Source organism: Lasioglossum baleicum, unplaced genomic scaffold, assembly GCF_051020765.1.
Source record: "Lasioglossum baleicum unplaced genomic scaffold, iyLasBale1 scaffold0102, whole genome shotgun sequence".
Lineage (NCBI taxonomy): Eukaryota > Metazoa > Arthropoda > Insecta > Hymenoptera > Halictidae > Lasioglossum > Lasioglossum baleicum.
The window spans coordinates 188292-206862 of record NW_027469162.1 but is presented as its reverse complement, the minus strand read 5'-3'; the positions used below and the strand labels follow the sequence as shown (position 1 = coordinate 206862).

At 17.0% G+C, this 18571-nt stretch overlaps 3 pseudogenes; 1 reads left to right on the top strand and 2 right to left on the bottom strand.

Annotated features, from left to right (window-relative positions):
- Window positions 1–2372: 2372 nt before the first annotated feature.
- Window positions 2373–3399, bottom strand: LOC143219929 (cytochrome b pseudogene; annotated as a pseudogene).
- Window positions 3400–4915: 1516 nt separating this feature from the next.
- LOC143219928 (NADH-ubiquinone oxidoreductase chain 4 pseudogene) lies at window positions 4916–6572 on the top strand (annotated as a pseudogene).
- Window positions 6573–10165: 3593 nt separating this feature from the next.
- Window positions 10166–10825, bottom strand: LOC143219927 (cytochrome c oxidase subunit 2 pseudogene; annotated as a pseudogene).
- Window positions 10826–18571: the final 7746 nt, after the last annotated feature.

The following is an 18571-nucleotide window of genomic DNA, read 5'->3' as shown; positions in this document are numbered from 1 at the left end:
ATTTAGAATTAATTAAATTTAAATATAATAATAAGTAAAGAAATTGAAATTTAATTTATATAAAATAAAATAAAATTTATTTTGTACCTTTTGTATCAGGGTTAATTAATTTAATTTAAATATATTAATTACCTCGAAAATAAATGAGCTAAATATAAATAATTTTTTTTGTAGAATAAAAATTATGAATTTATATTTAGAAATTAAATGTTATCCGAATTTATTGATATCTAGTTTTTAATTAATTAAATTTAATTTAGATATATAATATTTTTAATTATATAATTATTAAATATAATTAAAAATTATATATTAAATATTTATGGGATAAACTATAAATTTATAATTATAATTAAATTTATTTATTTTTATTTTTATTAATTTAAAAATAATTATTAATAGAAAATATATAATAATTTAAAATTAAAATTATAAAAATTTAATATTTAGTATATAATAATTTTTTTTTTAAATTTTTAATTAATAAAAATTTAATATAATTATTAAATTAGTAATTATTTTATTTATAAATTTAATAAATTAATATTTATTTATAATTAAGGAATTAGGCAAATTTTTTAAATAATATATTCACCTGTTTATCAAAAACATGTCTTTTAGAATTTAATTTGAAGTCAAATCTGCTCAATGAATTTTTAAATAGCTGCAGTATATTGACTGTACAAAGGTGGCATAATCAATTGTCTTTCAATTAAGGAATGGAATGAAAGAATTAATGAAATATATACTGTCTCAATTATAATTAATTAATTTAAATTTTTAGTTAAAATGATAAAATTAAATTATGGGACTATAAGACCCTATAGAATTTTATATTAATTTAATAATAATTAATATATTATATTTAATTAATATTATTTAATTAATGTTTAATTGGGATGATTTATAAATTTAATAAACTTTATAATTATTATTAACTTTGATTTAAGAAAATATTTAATGATATAGTAATATTAATTTATAAAATAAATTACCTTAGGGATAACAGCGTAATATCTTTTTAAAGAACAAATTAATAAAGATGATTGCGACCTCGATGTTGAATTAAGATAAATTTTAAATGTAGAAATTTAAAAATTAAGTCTGTTCGACTTATAAAATCTTACATGATTTGAGTTCAGATCGACGTAAGTCAGATTGGTTTCTATCTATAATGATTATATTAATTAATTGTACGAAAGGACTTTAATTAAAAAATAATTTTATAAATATTTTATGAATAAATATTAATAATTAAAAATAAATTATTTTAACAAATTAAAGTGTGTTAAATTTAGAATTTAAATAAATTATGTTAAAATATATAATAAATAATTATTTTATTTTATAAAAATTATTATTTATTTTGAATTTTAAATTTTTTAATTATAATAATTTTTTTATTAATTAGAGTTGCTTTTTTAACTTTATTTGAACGTAAATTATTATCTTATATTCAATGTCGTAAAGGACCAAATAAAATTGGATTTTTAGGTTTATTACAACCTTTTAGAGATGCTTTAAAATTATTAACTAAAGAATGGTTTATTTTTAATTATAATTTAATATTTATTATTAGTCCAATAATTATATTTATTTTATCCTTTATTTTATGATTAATTTATCCTTGGATTAATTTGAATATATTTATTGAATTTAAATATTCAATAATTTATGTTTTTTTTATTATAAGATTAATAATTTTTCCAGTTTTTTAAATTGGTTGATTTTCTAATAATAATTATGCAATATTAGGTTCTATTCGATCAATTGCACAAATAATTTCATTTGAAATTAGGATATTTTTTATAATTTTAATTTTTTTTATTTCAATAGAAAGATTTTCTTTAATAAATTTAAAATTAAATCAGTTAAATATTATATTTTTTATTTTATTAAATCATTTATATTATATATTTTTTATTAGTTTATTAGTTGATTTAAATCGAACTCCTTTTGATTTAATTGAAGGAGAATCAGAATTAGTTTCAGGTTTTAATATTGAATATCATAGAAGAATATTTACAATAATTTTTTTATCAGAATATATAAATATTATATTTATAAAGTTATTATTAGTAATTATACTTTTTAATTATGATTATTGATCATTAATATTTTTTATTATTTATATAATAAATTTCATTTTATTAATTTGAATTCGAGCATTATTATCACGTATTCGATTTGATCAATCAATAAATTTTTGTTGAACTGATATATTAATTATTATTTTAAATTATTTAATATTAATATATTTAATAAAAAAAATTATATATTTTTTTTTAAGTTAATAAAAAATTTAATTTTTATAATATATTTTCAAAATATATACTTATTCAAGTTCATTAACTTTAATAAATTAAATAATCTCAAAATTTATTTAATTTGAATGAATTAATATAATATAAAAAATATGATAATGTAAAAAAAATATTTAATTGAATATAAGGATATTCAATTATTTGTCCTCCTAATCATGTTAATATTAAAAAGTTATTAATGAAATATCAATAATAAAATTGTCTAATTGGGTAATTTTTTAAATTTTTAAAATAATTATTATTTATTAAAGGTAAAGTAAATAAAATTAAAATTGAAAATATTAATCTAATTACTCCTCCTAATTTATTAGGAATTGAGCGTAGAATTGAATAAGCAAATAAAAAATATCATTCTGGATTAATATGAATAGGTGTAATTACTGAATTAGCTATTTTAAAATTATCAGAATCTCCAAAATAATAAGGATATTGAAAATTAATAAATATAAATAAAGTTAAAATATTAATGAATCCTAATAAATCTTTAATTATAAAATAAGGATAAAAAGGAATTTTATAAATATTACTATTTGTTCCTATAGGATTTGTTGATCCTGTAATATGTAAAATAATTAAATGTAATATTACTATTATTATAATAATTAATGGTAAAATAAAATGTAATGAAAAAAATCGATTTAATGTTGAATTATTAATTGAGAATCCTCCTCAAATTCATTCTACTAATAATTGACCAATATAAGGAATTGCTGATATTAAATTTGTAATTACTATAGCTCCTCAAAAAGATATTTGTCCTCATGGTAAAACATAACCTATAAATGCTGTTATTATTGATAATAAAAAAATTATAATTCCAATATTTCAAACTATATTTAATTTGAATGAATAATAAAATAAATTTCGTGCAATATGTAAATATATTATTATAAAATAAGAAGATGCTCCATTTATATGAATTAATCGAATTAATCACCCAGAATTAACATCTTTTATAATATGAGAAATTCTTGTAAATGCTAAATTAATATTTGGACAATAATTTATTGATAAAATAAAACCTGAAATAATTTGAATTAATAAAAATAAACCAAGAATTGATCCAAAATTTCATATAATATTAATATTTATAAGTGTTGGTAAATAAATAAATCTGAAAATAAATTTTAATGTTTTATTATTTTTTAATTTTTTATATTTATTCATATTATTTTTTTTTCGTAAACATTTTTTTATTATAGATGTTATTTTAACTGAAAAATATAAAATAATAAATAATATTAAAATTATAAAAAATAATATATTAATATTTAAATAAATTTTTTTTATTTCAATAATTATTAATAAATTATTATTTAAATTTAAATTTAAATTATTAAACAAGTAATTTTTAAATAAAAAATAATTTAAATATATATATATAAATTATTAATCAATTAATAAATAATCATAAAATATTAATTTTATTAAATTTAAATTTTGGTAAATTTAATAAAGTAATAAAATAAGAAAAAATAATTATAATACCTGAAATATAAATAATTATGGATGTAATTAATTTATAAATATAAAATATATTATTATTAAAACAATAATTAGATAAAAATACTATTATTGTATAAATTAAGAAAAATAGTAAATATTTTAATGGAGAATAAAAATTATTAATTTCTAATATTAAATTTATAATTAAAAATGATATAATTATTGATGATAAATTTATTATAATTATTATTATTATTATTATAAATTATATTATTTATTATATAATTTTCAAAAAATAGTTTATTAAAACAATAGTTTTGGATACTATAATAATTTTATTTAAAATTTTTTTTGAATTTTATTAATATAAAAATATAATTTAGTTTTAAATAGATAATTATTAATATTAATTTACAAAATTAATGTTTTTATTAAACTATAAAAATAAATTTATATTATAATTTAATTATTGAAATTATAATTATTATTTTATTATTTAAATTTGTTATATTATTTTATTTAAATAATTATTTATTAATATTTTTAATTTTAATTGAATATATTTCTTTTTCTATTTTAATATATTTAATTTATAATAATAATAATAGATGAATATATTTAATATATATAATTTATTCAGTAGGAGAAGCAATTTTACGTTTATCTTTAATAGTAAGATTAAATTATATATATGGACATAAAAAAATTAAATTAATTAGATTAATTAATTAACTTTTTTTAAAATGAATGAATTATTAATTTTAATGTTTATATATATTTTTTTATTTAAAATTAATTTAATTTTAAATTCTAATTTATTATTTTTAATTATTTTTTTTATAATAATAAAATTAAATTGAATAGATTTAAGATTTATTATATTAAATTTAAGATTAAGATTTTATTGTTTTAATTTATTAATTTTAACTTTATGAATTTTTTCATTAGTTATTATACATTTAAATAAAGAAAATAAATTATGTTTATTTATTAATTTTACAATAATAATATTTATATTTTTATTTTTTATTTTTTTAAATTATTTATTTTTTTATTTAATATTTGAAGCTAGATTATTAATAATTTTTTTATTAATAATAATTTGAGGTTATTCTATAAATCGAATTTTAGCAAGTTTTTATTTAATATTTTATACTTTATTTTTTTCTTTACCTTTATTATTCATTATTTTATATTTACATATAAAAAATAATAATTATATTTTAAATTAATAGAATTAACTAATAATTATATTTCAATATTTATATTTATTTATATATTATTATCATTTTTAGTTAAAATTCCTATATATTTAATACATTCTTGATTATTAAAAGCTCATGTTGAAGCACCTTTTTATGGTTCAATGATTTTAGCATCAATTATATTAAAATTAGGAAGTTATGGAATATTACGATTAATATTTATTTTTAAATATTTTTTTTTTTAAATAAATAATTATATTTTAATAATTAGAATTTTAGGAATATTAATTTTAAGAATTATATGTTTACGTCAATTAGATGTAAAATTAATTGTTGCTATATCTTCAATTATTCATATAGGATTAATATTAATAGGAATAATAACTTTTACTAAATTAGGTATTAATGGTAGATATTTAATAATAATTTCTCATGGATTAAGATCGTCTGGATTATTTTATTTAATTGAAATAATTTATGGACAAACAAATAGACGTTTATTAATAATTAATAAAGGTTTAATTAATTTAATACCTTCAATATCTTTAATACGATTTATATTATGTCCTTCAAATAGATCAGCTCCTTTTTCAATAATTTTTATTACAGAAATTTTTTTATTAATAAGTTTACTTTATCAATATAAAATTTTATTATTATTATTATTTTTATATTGTTTATTAAGATTTATTTACTCAATTCATTTATTTTCATTTATTAATCATGGAAATTATTATTTTAAATTTAATTTATTTAATGGTAAATTAATTAATTATTTTACTTTAATAATACATTGAATTCCTTTAAATATTTTTGTATTTAATTTAATTTTAATTTAAATTTAAAATAATTATAAAAAATATTAATTTTTAAAAGTAACTTTATTAATAAAAAATTTTAAATTATAATTAAATTATATATTTATAGAATTTATTTATTTTTATTAAGGTTATTTTTTTTAATTTCAAATTTTTATTATTTATTATTTAATATTATTGTTATTATAGAATGAAATAGTTTTAGATTAAATTCTATAAAATTTAATTTTATAGTTTATTTAGATTCAAAAAGAATAATATTTTTATTTTTAGTATCATTAATTAGATCTATAATTTTATTATATAGAGTTAGTTATATAAATTTAGAAAATTTTTTAATTAAACGATTTTTTTATTTAATAATATTATTTTTAACTTCTATATATTTTTTAATTATTAGTTTTAGTATATTAACTATTATAATTGGTTGAAATGGATTAGGTTTAATTTCTTATTGTTTAATTATTTATTATCAAAGAAATAAATCTTTTAATTCAGGAATATTAACAATTATTTTAAATCGTTTAGGTGATTGTTCTATATTAATATTAATTTCTATAATAATAATATTTGGTAGATGAAATTTAATATTATATAAAATTGATAATTTAATAATAATAATTTTATTTATTATAATAATTTTTACTAAAAGAGCACAAATTCCATTTTGTACATGATTACCAATAGCAATAATAGCTCCAACACCAGTTTCATCTTTAGTTCATTCTTCTACATTAGTAACAGCAGGTGTATATTTAATGTTTCGTTATTTAGAATAATAGAAATAAATTATAAAAACTTTATTTTATTAATTTCTAGATTAACAATATTATATTCAGGTATTTCTGCAAATTTTGAATTAGATATTAAAAAAATTGTTGCATATTCAACTTTAAGTCAATTAAGTTTTATAATAAGAATTTTATCTTTAAATTTAAAAGATTTAGCTTTTTTACATTTAGTTATTCATGCAATATTTAAATCTTTAATGTTTATATGTGTTGGAAGTCATATTCATTATTTAAATAATAATCAAAATTTAAAATTTTATAATGGAATATTTTATATTTATCCAATAAACAGATTAATTTTTATATTTTCTTTATTTAGATTAATAGGATTTCCTTTTTTAGTTGGATTTTATTCTAAAGATTCAATAATTGAGAATTATTTTACTTCAAAAATAAATTAATTTAGAAATTTTAATTTAATTATTAGAACAATATTAACTATTATATATTCTTTTCGAATTATAATAATTTTATTGAATAAAAATTTAAATTTAAATTTAATTTATTTTAAAGAAGATAATTTAATAAATTTTTGTATATTAATTATAATTATTTTTAGTATTTTTTGAAGTAAAATCATATTTAATTTAATATTTATATTAGAAATTATAATTTTAAATTTTTTTCTAAAAATATTAATTTTTAAAATATTTATATTAAGATTTATTTTAAATACAATTTTAAATAAATTAATATTTAAAAAAATGTTATAATATTTTATTATAATTTTATAAATTTAAATTTACTTTATAAAAAATCTTATTTAAAATCATTACAATATATTTATTTATATGAAATTATATTTGAAAAAATTATAATAGAATTAATTACAAGTAAATTCATATTATTATTAAATAAAATTAATATATATTTTAATTTTAAAGTATACAATATTATTAATTTATATATTTTTATATTTTTATTATTAATTTTTTTAATTAAATTATTAATAAATTTATAATTATATATTATATAAGATTTTATAAATCAAATTTTTAAGTCGAAATTAAATGTAAATTTTTACTTTTATATACAATTAATTTTTATAATTTAAAATGATAAATATCTTCATATTGAAAATATAAAATTTTTAATAAACTATATAAAAAATTGGAATTTTTTATTCAATTAATTTATTAACAATAAATTACCTCTAATTTTTGGTTTCAATTAATTATAGAAATAATAATATTATTAATATTAAATTATAAAGTTAGAAGCTTTACTTATTTTATTTCTTAAAATTTAAATAGCTTATAAATAAGAGTATAATATTGAAAATATTAAGGAAAATTTTAATTTATTAAATATTTAAAAAAATTTAAAATAAATTTCTATATCTTTGATATCACAAATCAATATTTTTTTATAAACTATGTAAATTTAATATAATCAATTAAAATATTCATTTATTCATTCAATTAATAAAATAATTAATAAAAAAAAAAATTAATAATTCTATATAATAATTTATATCATTTAATTTAAAAATAATTGGTATTAATAAAATAATTTCTGCATCAAAAATTAAAAATATTAAAGATATTAAATAAAAAGGAAAAGAAAAAGGTAAAATAGCTTTAGAAATTATATTAAAACCATATTCAAAAGATAATTTTTTATCTAATTCATATTTAAATATAATAGATAATAAAAAATTAATTAAAAATAAAATTAATGAAATTAATATTAATAGTATATATATATTAAACCTATTATAATAAATATTTTATATATATTAATTTTATAATAATTATTTAATTGGAAATTAAACGTATTTTTTATACTATATTTAATATAATATTATATTAAATTAAAACTAATAAATATAAATTAAAATATAAAAATAATCAAATTAAATCTACAAAATGTCAATATCAAATTGAAAATTCAAAAATAATATGATGAGATTTTGAAAAATGATTAAATTTTAATCGTAAAAATGTAAAAAATAATATAATTATACCAATTAATACATGAAATCCATGAAATCCTGTTATTAAAAAATATAATGAACCAAAAACTCTATCATTAATTGTTAAATATGAATTAATATATTCAAATAATTGAATTATTATAAATAATAAACCTAAAATTAAAGTATAAATTAAATATATAATTGATTTTTTTTTATTATATTTTAATATACAATTATAACTTATTGAAAGAGTAAATCCTGAATAAATTAAAATAATTGAATTTAATAACGCAATTTCTAAATAATTAAATATAATAATACCTTTAGGATGTCATATATTTATAATTTCAACTGAAGAAGAAATAAATATATGAAAATAACTTCAAAAAAAAGAAATAAAAAAAAATAATTCTGATAAAATAAATAAAATTATACTAAATTTTAAAAAATTCATTACATAATTTGTATGATATCCTTGATAAGTTCTTTCACGAATAATATCTCGTATTCATAAAATAAAAATTAAAATTATATTAAAAATTATTATTAATAATTGATAATTAAATTCAATATATATTAAATTAATTAATTCAATTATTAAATTTATTAAATTTAATGATATTAATAAAGGTCAAGGACTTAATGTAACTAAATGATAAGGAAAATTATTATATATCATTTTTTAATAATCTGAATAATATAAAATTATTAATATTGAAAATACATAAGCTTGAATAAATGATATAAAAATGTCTTAAATTATTAACATATTTTGAATTCAAAAAGGAATAAAAATTAAATTTAAAAAAATTGAAATAAAATTTCCTAATAATGTTAAAATTAAATGACCAGAAATTAAATTAGCACATAATCGAATCGATAAAGTTAAAGGACGAATAATATTACTAATTAATTCAATAATTACTATACAATTTATTAAATATAAAGGTGAATTTAAAGGCACTAAATGAATAAAAAATAATTTATATGAATTAATTATTACATATAAAATTAAAGCTATTCATAATGTTAAGGATAATATTAAATTAAATAATAAATGACTTGTTGGAGTAAAAATATAAGGAATTAATCCTAAAAAATTAGTAATAAAAATATATGTTAATAAATTTATAAAAACAATAATATTTGAATTATATTTATAAATTATAATAAATTCTTTATATAATAATTTAATAAATTTAATAAATAAAATATTAATTCAATTTAAAATTACATAATAATTATTAAATAAAATTATATAAAATATAATAGGAAAATAAATGAATATTCAATTAGAAATAAAATTTGTATAATAATTTATTCTAATTATAGGATCAAATATTTCAAATAAATTTATAAAATTAATATTCATTTATTAAAATTAATTTTGTTTTTATTATAATTTAAATTAATCAATATATAATTTAAATTAATTATTAAATATAATAAATTAAAAATTATAAAAATATATAGTTTACATAAAAAAATTGGTCTTATTTGTGGAATTCATTAAAAGTAATTTTTTACTATAATTGATTTAAAAGATCAATTCTTTTAAATTTAAGATATTTAATGATTTAAAAAATAATAAAAATATTAATTTTAAATTGGCAATTTAATGTTATAAATTTAACTAATTTTTTAATTAAATTTTATTTTTAATTCATTTTATATAATTAATTAAAGATGTTCTTTCAACAGTAATTGGTATAAATCTATGATTTATACCACAAATTTCAGAACATTGTCCAAAATATAAACCAGGACGTAAACAAAATAAATTAAATTGATTAATTCGTCCTGGAATTGCATCAATTTTAACTCCTAAAGATGGTACAGTTGAAGAATGAATTACATCAGTTGATGTAACTAATAAATGTAAAGGTAATTTTATAGGAACAACTATTCGATTATCTGTATCTAATAATCAAAATTGATTTATTGATTCATATATTAATATATAAGAATCAAATTCAACATTATTAAAATCAGAATATTCATAAGATCAATATCATTGATGACCAATTGATTTAATAGAAAAAAAAGGATTTAATAATTCATCAATATAATATAAAATTTTTAAAGATGGAAAACAAATAAATAATAAAATAATTATTGGAATAATTGTTCAAATTACTTCAATTAAATGATTTTTTAATAAATATAAATTAATAAATTTATTATTTAAAATATCAATAATTAAATACAAAGTAAAAACAATAATTATTAATATAAATATCATAATAAAATCATGTAAATAAATTAAATTATCAGAATAAAAAGAATTTGAATTTTGAAAAAAAAATATATTTCATGTTGCTATTTTTAATAATAAAATTAAATTTTATATAATTAAATTTTAAATTCATTGCACTTTTTCTGCCATATTAAAATTTTTTAATTATTATTAAAATTCTACATTCACTAAATGAATGATTTAAAGGAGGATAATTTATTAATCACTCTGAAGAAGATTGAAAAAATTTAAATAATAATAAACGTTTATAAATTAAACTTTCTAAAATTAAAAATAATAAAAGAATTATTCTATTTAATGAAATAATTGAACCAATTGAAGATAATAAATTTCAACAATAATAAGAATCAGGATAATCAGAATAACGTCGAGGTATTCCTATTAATCCTAAAAAATGTTGAGGAAAAAACGTTGAATTTACACCAATAAATATTATTAAAAATTGATAAATTAATCATTTTTTATTTAATATTAAACCAGTAATTAAAGGATATCAATGAACAAATCTTGAAATAATAGAAAAAACAGCTCCTATTGATAAAACATAATGAAAATGAGCAACAACGTAATATGTATCATGTAAAATAATATCAATAGATGAATTAGATAATATAATTCCTGTTAATCCTCCAATTGTAAATAATAAAATAAAACGTAAAGATCATATAATAGAATTATTTATTTTAAATTTTGAACCATAATAAGTAGCTAATCATCTAAAAACTTTAATTCCAGTAGGAACAGCAATAACTATAGTTGCTTATGTAAAATAAGCACGAGTATCAACATCTAATCCAATAGTAAATATATGATGAGCTCATACAATAAAACCTAAAAACCCAATCCCTAATATTGCATAAATTATCCCTAAATTACCAAATACTTCTTTTTTACCACTTTCATTTATAATAATTTGAGAAATTAAACCAAAACCAGGTAAAATTAAAATATAAACTTCTGGATGACCAAAAAATCAAAATAAATGTTGATATAATACAGGATCTCCACCTCCTATAGGATCAAAAAAAGATGTATTAAAATTACGATGAAATAACAATATAGTAATAGCTCCTGCTAATACAGGTAAAGCTAATAATAATAAAATTATTGTAATAAAAACAGATCAAGGAAATAAAGGTATTTTATCTAAATCTAATCTAAAATTTCTTATTAACATACTAGTTGTTTTTAAATTTATAGCTCCTAAAATTGAAGAAATACCAGATATATGTAAAGAAAAAATTGTAAAATCTACAGAAGGAGGAGAATGAAAAATATAATTAGATAAAGGTGGATAAACAGTTCAACCAGTTCCAGATGTAAAATTAAAAATTCTTCTAGTTAATAATAATAATAAAGAAGGAAGTAATAATCAAAACCTAATATTATTTATTCGAGGAAAAGATATATCAGGTGATCTTAATATTAAAGGAATTAATCAATTACCAAATCCTCCAATTAAAAAAGGTATTACTATAAAAAAAATTATTAAAAATGCATGTCTTCTAATTAAAGAATTATATAACTGATCATTATTTAACAATATTCCAGGAATTCTTAATTCAACACGAATTAAAAATCTTAATGAAGAACCAATTATCCCAGATCATATAGCTAATATAAAATAAAGAACGCCAATATCTTTATGATTTGTTGATATTAATCATTTAATTAAAATTTAAATTAATATTTATTTTTAATTTTGAAAATTAATAGTTTTAAAATTAACTTAAAATTTTTAGTATTAAAAAATTTTTAATTTTTATTAATAAATTTACAATTTATTTCTTTTATCAGACATAACACTTTTTATAATAAAATATTAATATATTAATATATATATATAATTATAGTTTAATAAAACATTAAATTGCAAATTTAAAATTATATAATTAATTATATTAATTATTACTATAATAAATTATAATATATTAAATATAAATAATATTAAAATATTTATAATTAAAAAAAATATTATCAAAAAATTAAATTTAAAATTAAAATTTATAAAAAATTTTTTAATAAAAAAATTTATATTTATAAATATAAATATAATAAATTTTATACAAGAATATAAATAAAAATTCCTAATTAATAAAATTATAAACCTAATAAATATATTATATTCAACAATAAATATAAAATTTTTAATTAATAATCATTTAATAATAAAAGAAAAAAAAATTGGTAACATTGAATAAATTAATAAAATTAATATAAATAATATAATTAAATTATTTTTATAATTCATTATAAAATTACTTAAATTATTATCCATAAATTTATATTTATTTATTATAAATAATAATATATAAATAATTATTATATAAAATAACATTAATAAATAAAAATATTTTTCATTAATATTATAAATAATAATTATTAAATAATTTAATATTAAAGTTGAACATCCAATTATTTTTTTTATATTAACTAATTTTAATATATAAATAAATAAATATATAATTCTAAAAATACCAAATAAAATTATTTTATAATCTAATTTTAAAATTAAACAATAAAAATTTAATGTAATAAATTGTATTATAGTTGAAGATAGAAAAATACAATTTCAATTTATTAATTCATGAGATTTAATTATTATAAAATGAAAAGGAAATAATCCTAATTTTATTATTAATGAAATAAATAAAAAATAATTTAATAAATTTTTATAATAAATTATTTCAATTAAATTTATAAAATTTATTATAAAAATTACTAATAAAATTCTAGAAATAATTGATATATAAAAAATTATTAAACTTGATAATTTATTATTAGAATTTAAATTAATTATTCTAATTCTAATAAATATTACAATTTCAAAATTAAATCATTTTAAAATAATATTTGATAATAATTAAAATAAACATAAATACATAATAAAAATTAAATATATAAAATTTATAGGTTTATTATTTAAAATTAATTTATATAATTTATATAATTATTCTACAATTTATATAATTATTTTTAAAAATTTTCATAACTAATAACAGTAAATAAATAATTTACATAAATATTTTATCAAAATATTCCTTTTATCAGGCATATTACTTATAATTATATTAATTTATATTTTAATGTAAAAAATGCATACAAAACTTTGAATTTTAAAGAATTAATTAAATTAATAAATATAATATATAATATAAATAATAATAAAAATTTAATAAAACAAACTTATAATATAAACAATTATAGGTTTTGTATCCTTATAATTTGATACATAACCTATAGTATATAAATAGTATACTATAGATTTTGTATCCTTGTAATTTGATACATAACCTATAGTATATAAATAGTATACTATAGGTTTTGTATCCTTATAATTTGATACATAACCTATAGTATATAAATAGTATACTATAGGTTTTGTATCCTTATAATTTGATACATAACCTATAGTATATAAATAGTATACTATAGGTTTTGTATCCTTATAATTTGATACATAACCTATAGTATATAAATAGGATACTGTAGGTTTTGTATCCTTATAATTTGATACATAACCTATAGTATATAAATAGTGTACTATAGGTTTAGTATCCTTTTAAATATATATATATATATATATATATATATATATATATATATATATATATAATATTATTATTCTTTAAATTAATAAAATACAATTCTAATAGAATCAATCCTAATCAAACTGTAATTCGACTACTACTACAATTCATATAGAATCAATCCTAATAGAAAGATCGATTATAACTAAAATTCTAATAGAATCAATCCTAATCAAACTGTAATTCGACTACTACTACAATTCAAGTAGAATCAATCGTAATAGAAAGATCGATTATAGCTAAAATTCTAATAGAATCAATTCCAATCAAACTGTAATTCGACTACTACTACAATTCAAATAGAATCAATCCTAATAGAAAGATCGATTATAGCTAAAATTCTAATAGAATCAATTGCAATCAAACTGTAATTCGACTACTACTACAATTCAAATAGAATCAATCCTAATAGAAAGATCGATTATAGCTAAAATTCTAATAGAATCAATTCCAATCAAACTGTAATTCGACTACTACTACAATTCAAATAGAATCAATCATAATAGAAAGATCGATTATAGCTAAAATTCTAATAGAATCAATTCCAATCAAACTGTAATTCGACTACTACTACAATTCAAATAGAATCAATCCTAATAAAAAGATCGATTATAGCTAAAATTCTGATAGAATCAATCCTAATCAAACTGCAATTCGACTACTACTACAATTCAAATAGAATCAATCCTACTAGAAATTTATATATTTACATAATATATACATATATACATATATTACATAAAATATTAATTTTTAATATATCGATAGATTATGAATCTATAAGCTTTAATTTAGCTTATTTATATTTTCATATTATATATGCAATAAAATTAGCTCACCACAATACTAGTCGAAAATTTCAGTAGAGCAAATTTTCATATTATATATGCAATAAAATTAGCTCACCACAATACTAGTCGAAAATTTCAGTAGAGCAAATTTTCGTATTATATATGCAATAAAATATGCTCACCACAATACTAGTCGAAAATTTCAGTAGAGCAAATTTTCATATTATATATGCAATAAAATTAGCTCACCAGAATACTAGTCGAAAATTTCTGTAGAGCAAATTCTCATATTATATATGCAATAAAATTAGCTCACCACAATACTAGTCGAAAATTTTAGTAGAGCATATTTTCATATTATATATGCAATAAAATTAGCTCACCACAATACAAGTCGAAAATTTCAGTAGAGCAAATTTTCATATTATATTATATAATATATATATATATATATATATATATATATAAATTTTTAATTATTGAATATAATATGATAATTAAATTATTAATATATTCATATTTAAACATCCAACAATAAAAATTGAATTAACCTAATGACAATATTAAATTATTTAAAATAAATAAATTCCAATAGTATTAATTTTCATTTTTTTTTTTCTATTTAATAAATGAAAATTACTACATTATTAATATATAAAATATTTTTTATTATATATATATATATATATATATAATATTTTAAATATAACAATTGTGTAATATATATTAATAAGAATTATTGATTATATGAATACATATATTTATATATATTAATGTTCCCACTGATTTATTTATAAATATATAAAGACACTAAATTAATAAATTAGCATTGTGGCTATATTTATTTTATTGTGACTATATCTATATATATATTAATTATTTAATTTATAAATTATTATTGTGGCTCTATTTATTTTATTGTGACTATATTTAATTATATATTAATATTTTTTTTTTATTATTTTTATAATTAATAATTTAATTTATAATTTAATTAATATTAATATTTAATTAATATATTAAATAATTATTATTTTAATTTTATATATTTATATTTTATATTATAATATATATTATATAATATATAAATATATAAAAATATAAATATAATTTTTTAATCACAGCGTGAATTATGGTGTCTGCTGGATTACATGGCTTGACTCTACGGAATCACAGGATAGCTAAAGCTATTAACTCTGCCGACGAGTTTCAAACAAGGTGGTAACGTTCTTGAATGGTTAGACTGTCGATCTTCTAATTCATACATGAAATTAAGGCGACGGTTACCAACATGTGTACTAATTTGTATCTCTGATGACGAATTTATACTGTGGAGACAGCGGATCAATTTCACGGAGGGTAAAGTCTTCGGTAAAACATTTGACTTTATGCCGACTGGTATCGTTCTCAAACGGCTTCACACTAGAGTTTAATATTCAAACCGCGAATTAAAGTACCCATTTCAATCAGTGTACAGCGGAATGACTCCCGGTATACCTGGTTTGACTATCGGAAAAGCAGGATGGGCGGAACTAGTGACATAGCTGATCGATACTTAAAGAAGGTGGGACTGCTCTCGAACGGTTTGAATGTCTATTTTTCAATTCATACATGAAAAAGCAGTGCGGCTGCGAAAATGTCTATTAATTTGTTTCGGTGCGCACCAAGCATGATATTCGATACTACGGGATAGGATCTAGGATGTTCAGGTATTCCATAAAATGTATGACTTTCTACAAATTGTGTATATGTTCTCCATCGGATAAAGTCTCCACTTTAATATTCTAACTGTGAAACAAGCAGTCTATTGCTGGTACTGCTTAGCGGATTTACTCCAGGATTACATGCCTTGACTCTAGGAATCACATGTACAGGTGAAACTATTGGCGTAGCCATTCGTCTCTCACAGAAGGTGGCAAATATTTCGATACGTTTGACCCCCGATCGTCTATGTTATACATGAATCTAATGTGCCCATCATTGAAATGAATACTAATTTCTTTCTCTGAACACGAAGTTATACTCTCGATGCATCCGGATAGTTTTTCGGAGGGTATGGTCTTCGGTGAAACTTTTGACCTTATAGCATTTGGTAACGTCCTCACACGGTCTGACGCTCTATATTTAATATTCTTTCATTCTTATCACCGAAAGCATACCATTCCTAGAACCTAACACGCTTTTGCCAGTGTTATACTTAGTGCTCACGGAAACAAATGAGTAGGCATTAACGCTGAAGCACACCATATTTTCAAATATGAGTTAGAGGATTGTGAGTCAAATCGCTCGAGAACGATGCCACCTTCTGTGAGAGACAAACGGCTATGTCAACAGCTGCACCTATCCTGTGATACCGGGAGTCAAACCAGGTAATTCAGGTGTAAATCCGATCAAGAGGATTGTCAATATATACCATAATTCGCGTAGTGAATATTCAAATACAGCGTCACACCGTTTGAGAAAGTTACAAATTGCTATAAAGTCAAACGATTTACTTAAGACCATACCGTGCGAAAAATTAACCCGCTGTATCGTGAGTATGACTACGTATTCAGGGAAAGAAATAAGTATACGCTTCAGTGACGGTACCTTAATTTCATGAATGAAATAGATGACCGAATGTCAATCCTTTCGAGCACGTTATCAACATCTACGAGAGTCGAGCGGCTTAGCCAGTAGTTATAACAGTCATGCGGTTCGGAAGGTCAGGCACAGTATTTTGGAAGTCAATCCGCAGTGCAATACTACCAATGGACACGTTCACTCACAGTATAAATATCAAAGAAGAGCATCAAACTTTTGCAGAACATAACAGGTTTTTATTGTTTCAAATTGTTTCCCAAGGCCGTACCTTCCGAGAACCAGACCAGAAGTATCGAGGGTATAACTACGTGTTCATAGAAGATAATTTGCGTTCATTTTAATGACTGGCACCTGGATCTCACGGATGGATAAGGATATCGCGAGGCAATGCGTTCGGGAACGTTATCACCTTTTTTGATAGCCTCACATATAAGTCAGTACCTTTATCGATTCTGTTATTCCGGTAGTCAAACCAGGTATTCCGGGAGTAAATGCGCTGTGCATGATTGGCAATAGATTCCTTAATTCACGGTTTAGATATTAAAGTAGAATGCCAATCCGTTTGAGAAAAATAGCAAATGACAAGAAGTCAAACGCTTTACAGAAAGACTTACCCTCCGAAAGCATAACCTGCTGTATCGAGTGCATAACGACGTATTCGCAGTCGCAAATTAGTATTCAATTTAGGGACTCGCACTTTAATATCGTGTTTGAATTAGAAGATCGAGTTTCAAACACATTGAGAATATGACCCAGTTCATTGGGGGTCGAGCGGCTACGACAATAGCTTCTCATATCCAGTGACTCGAAGAGACAAACCAGGTCTTGCTGAAATAAATCCGCTGACC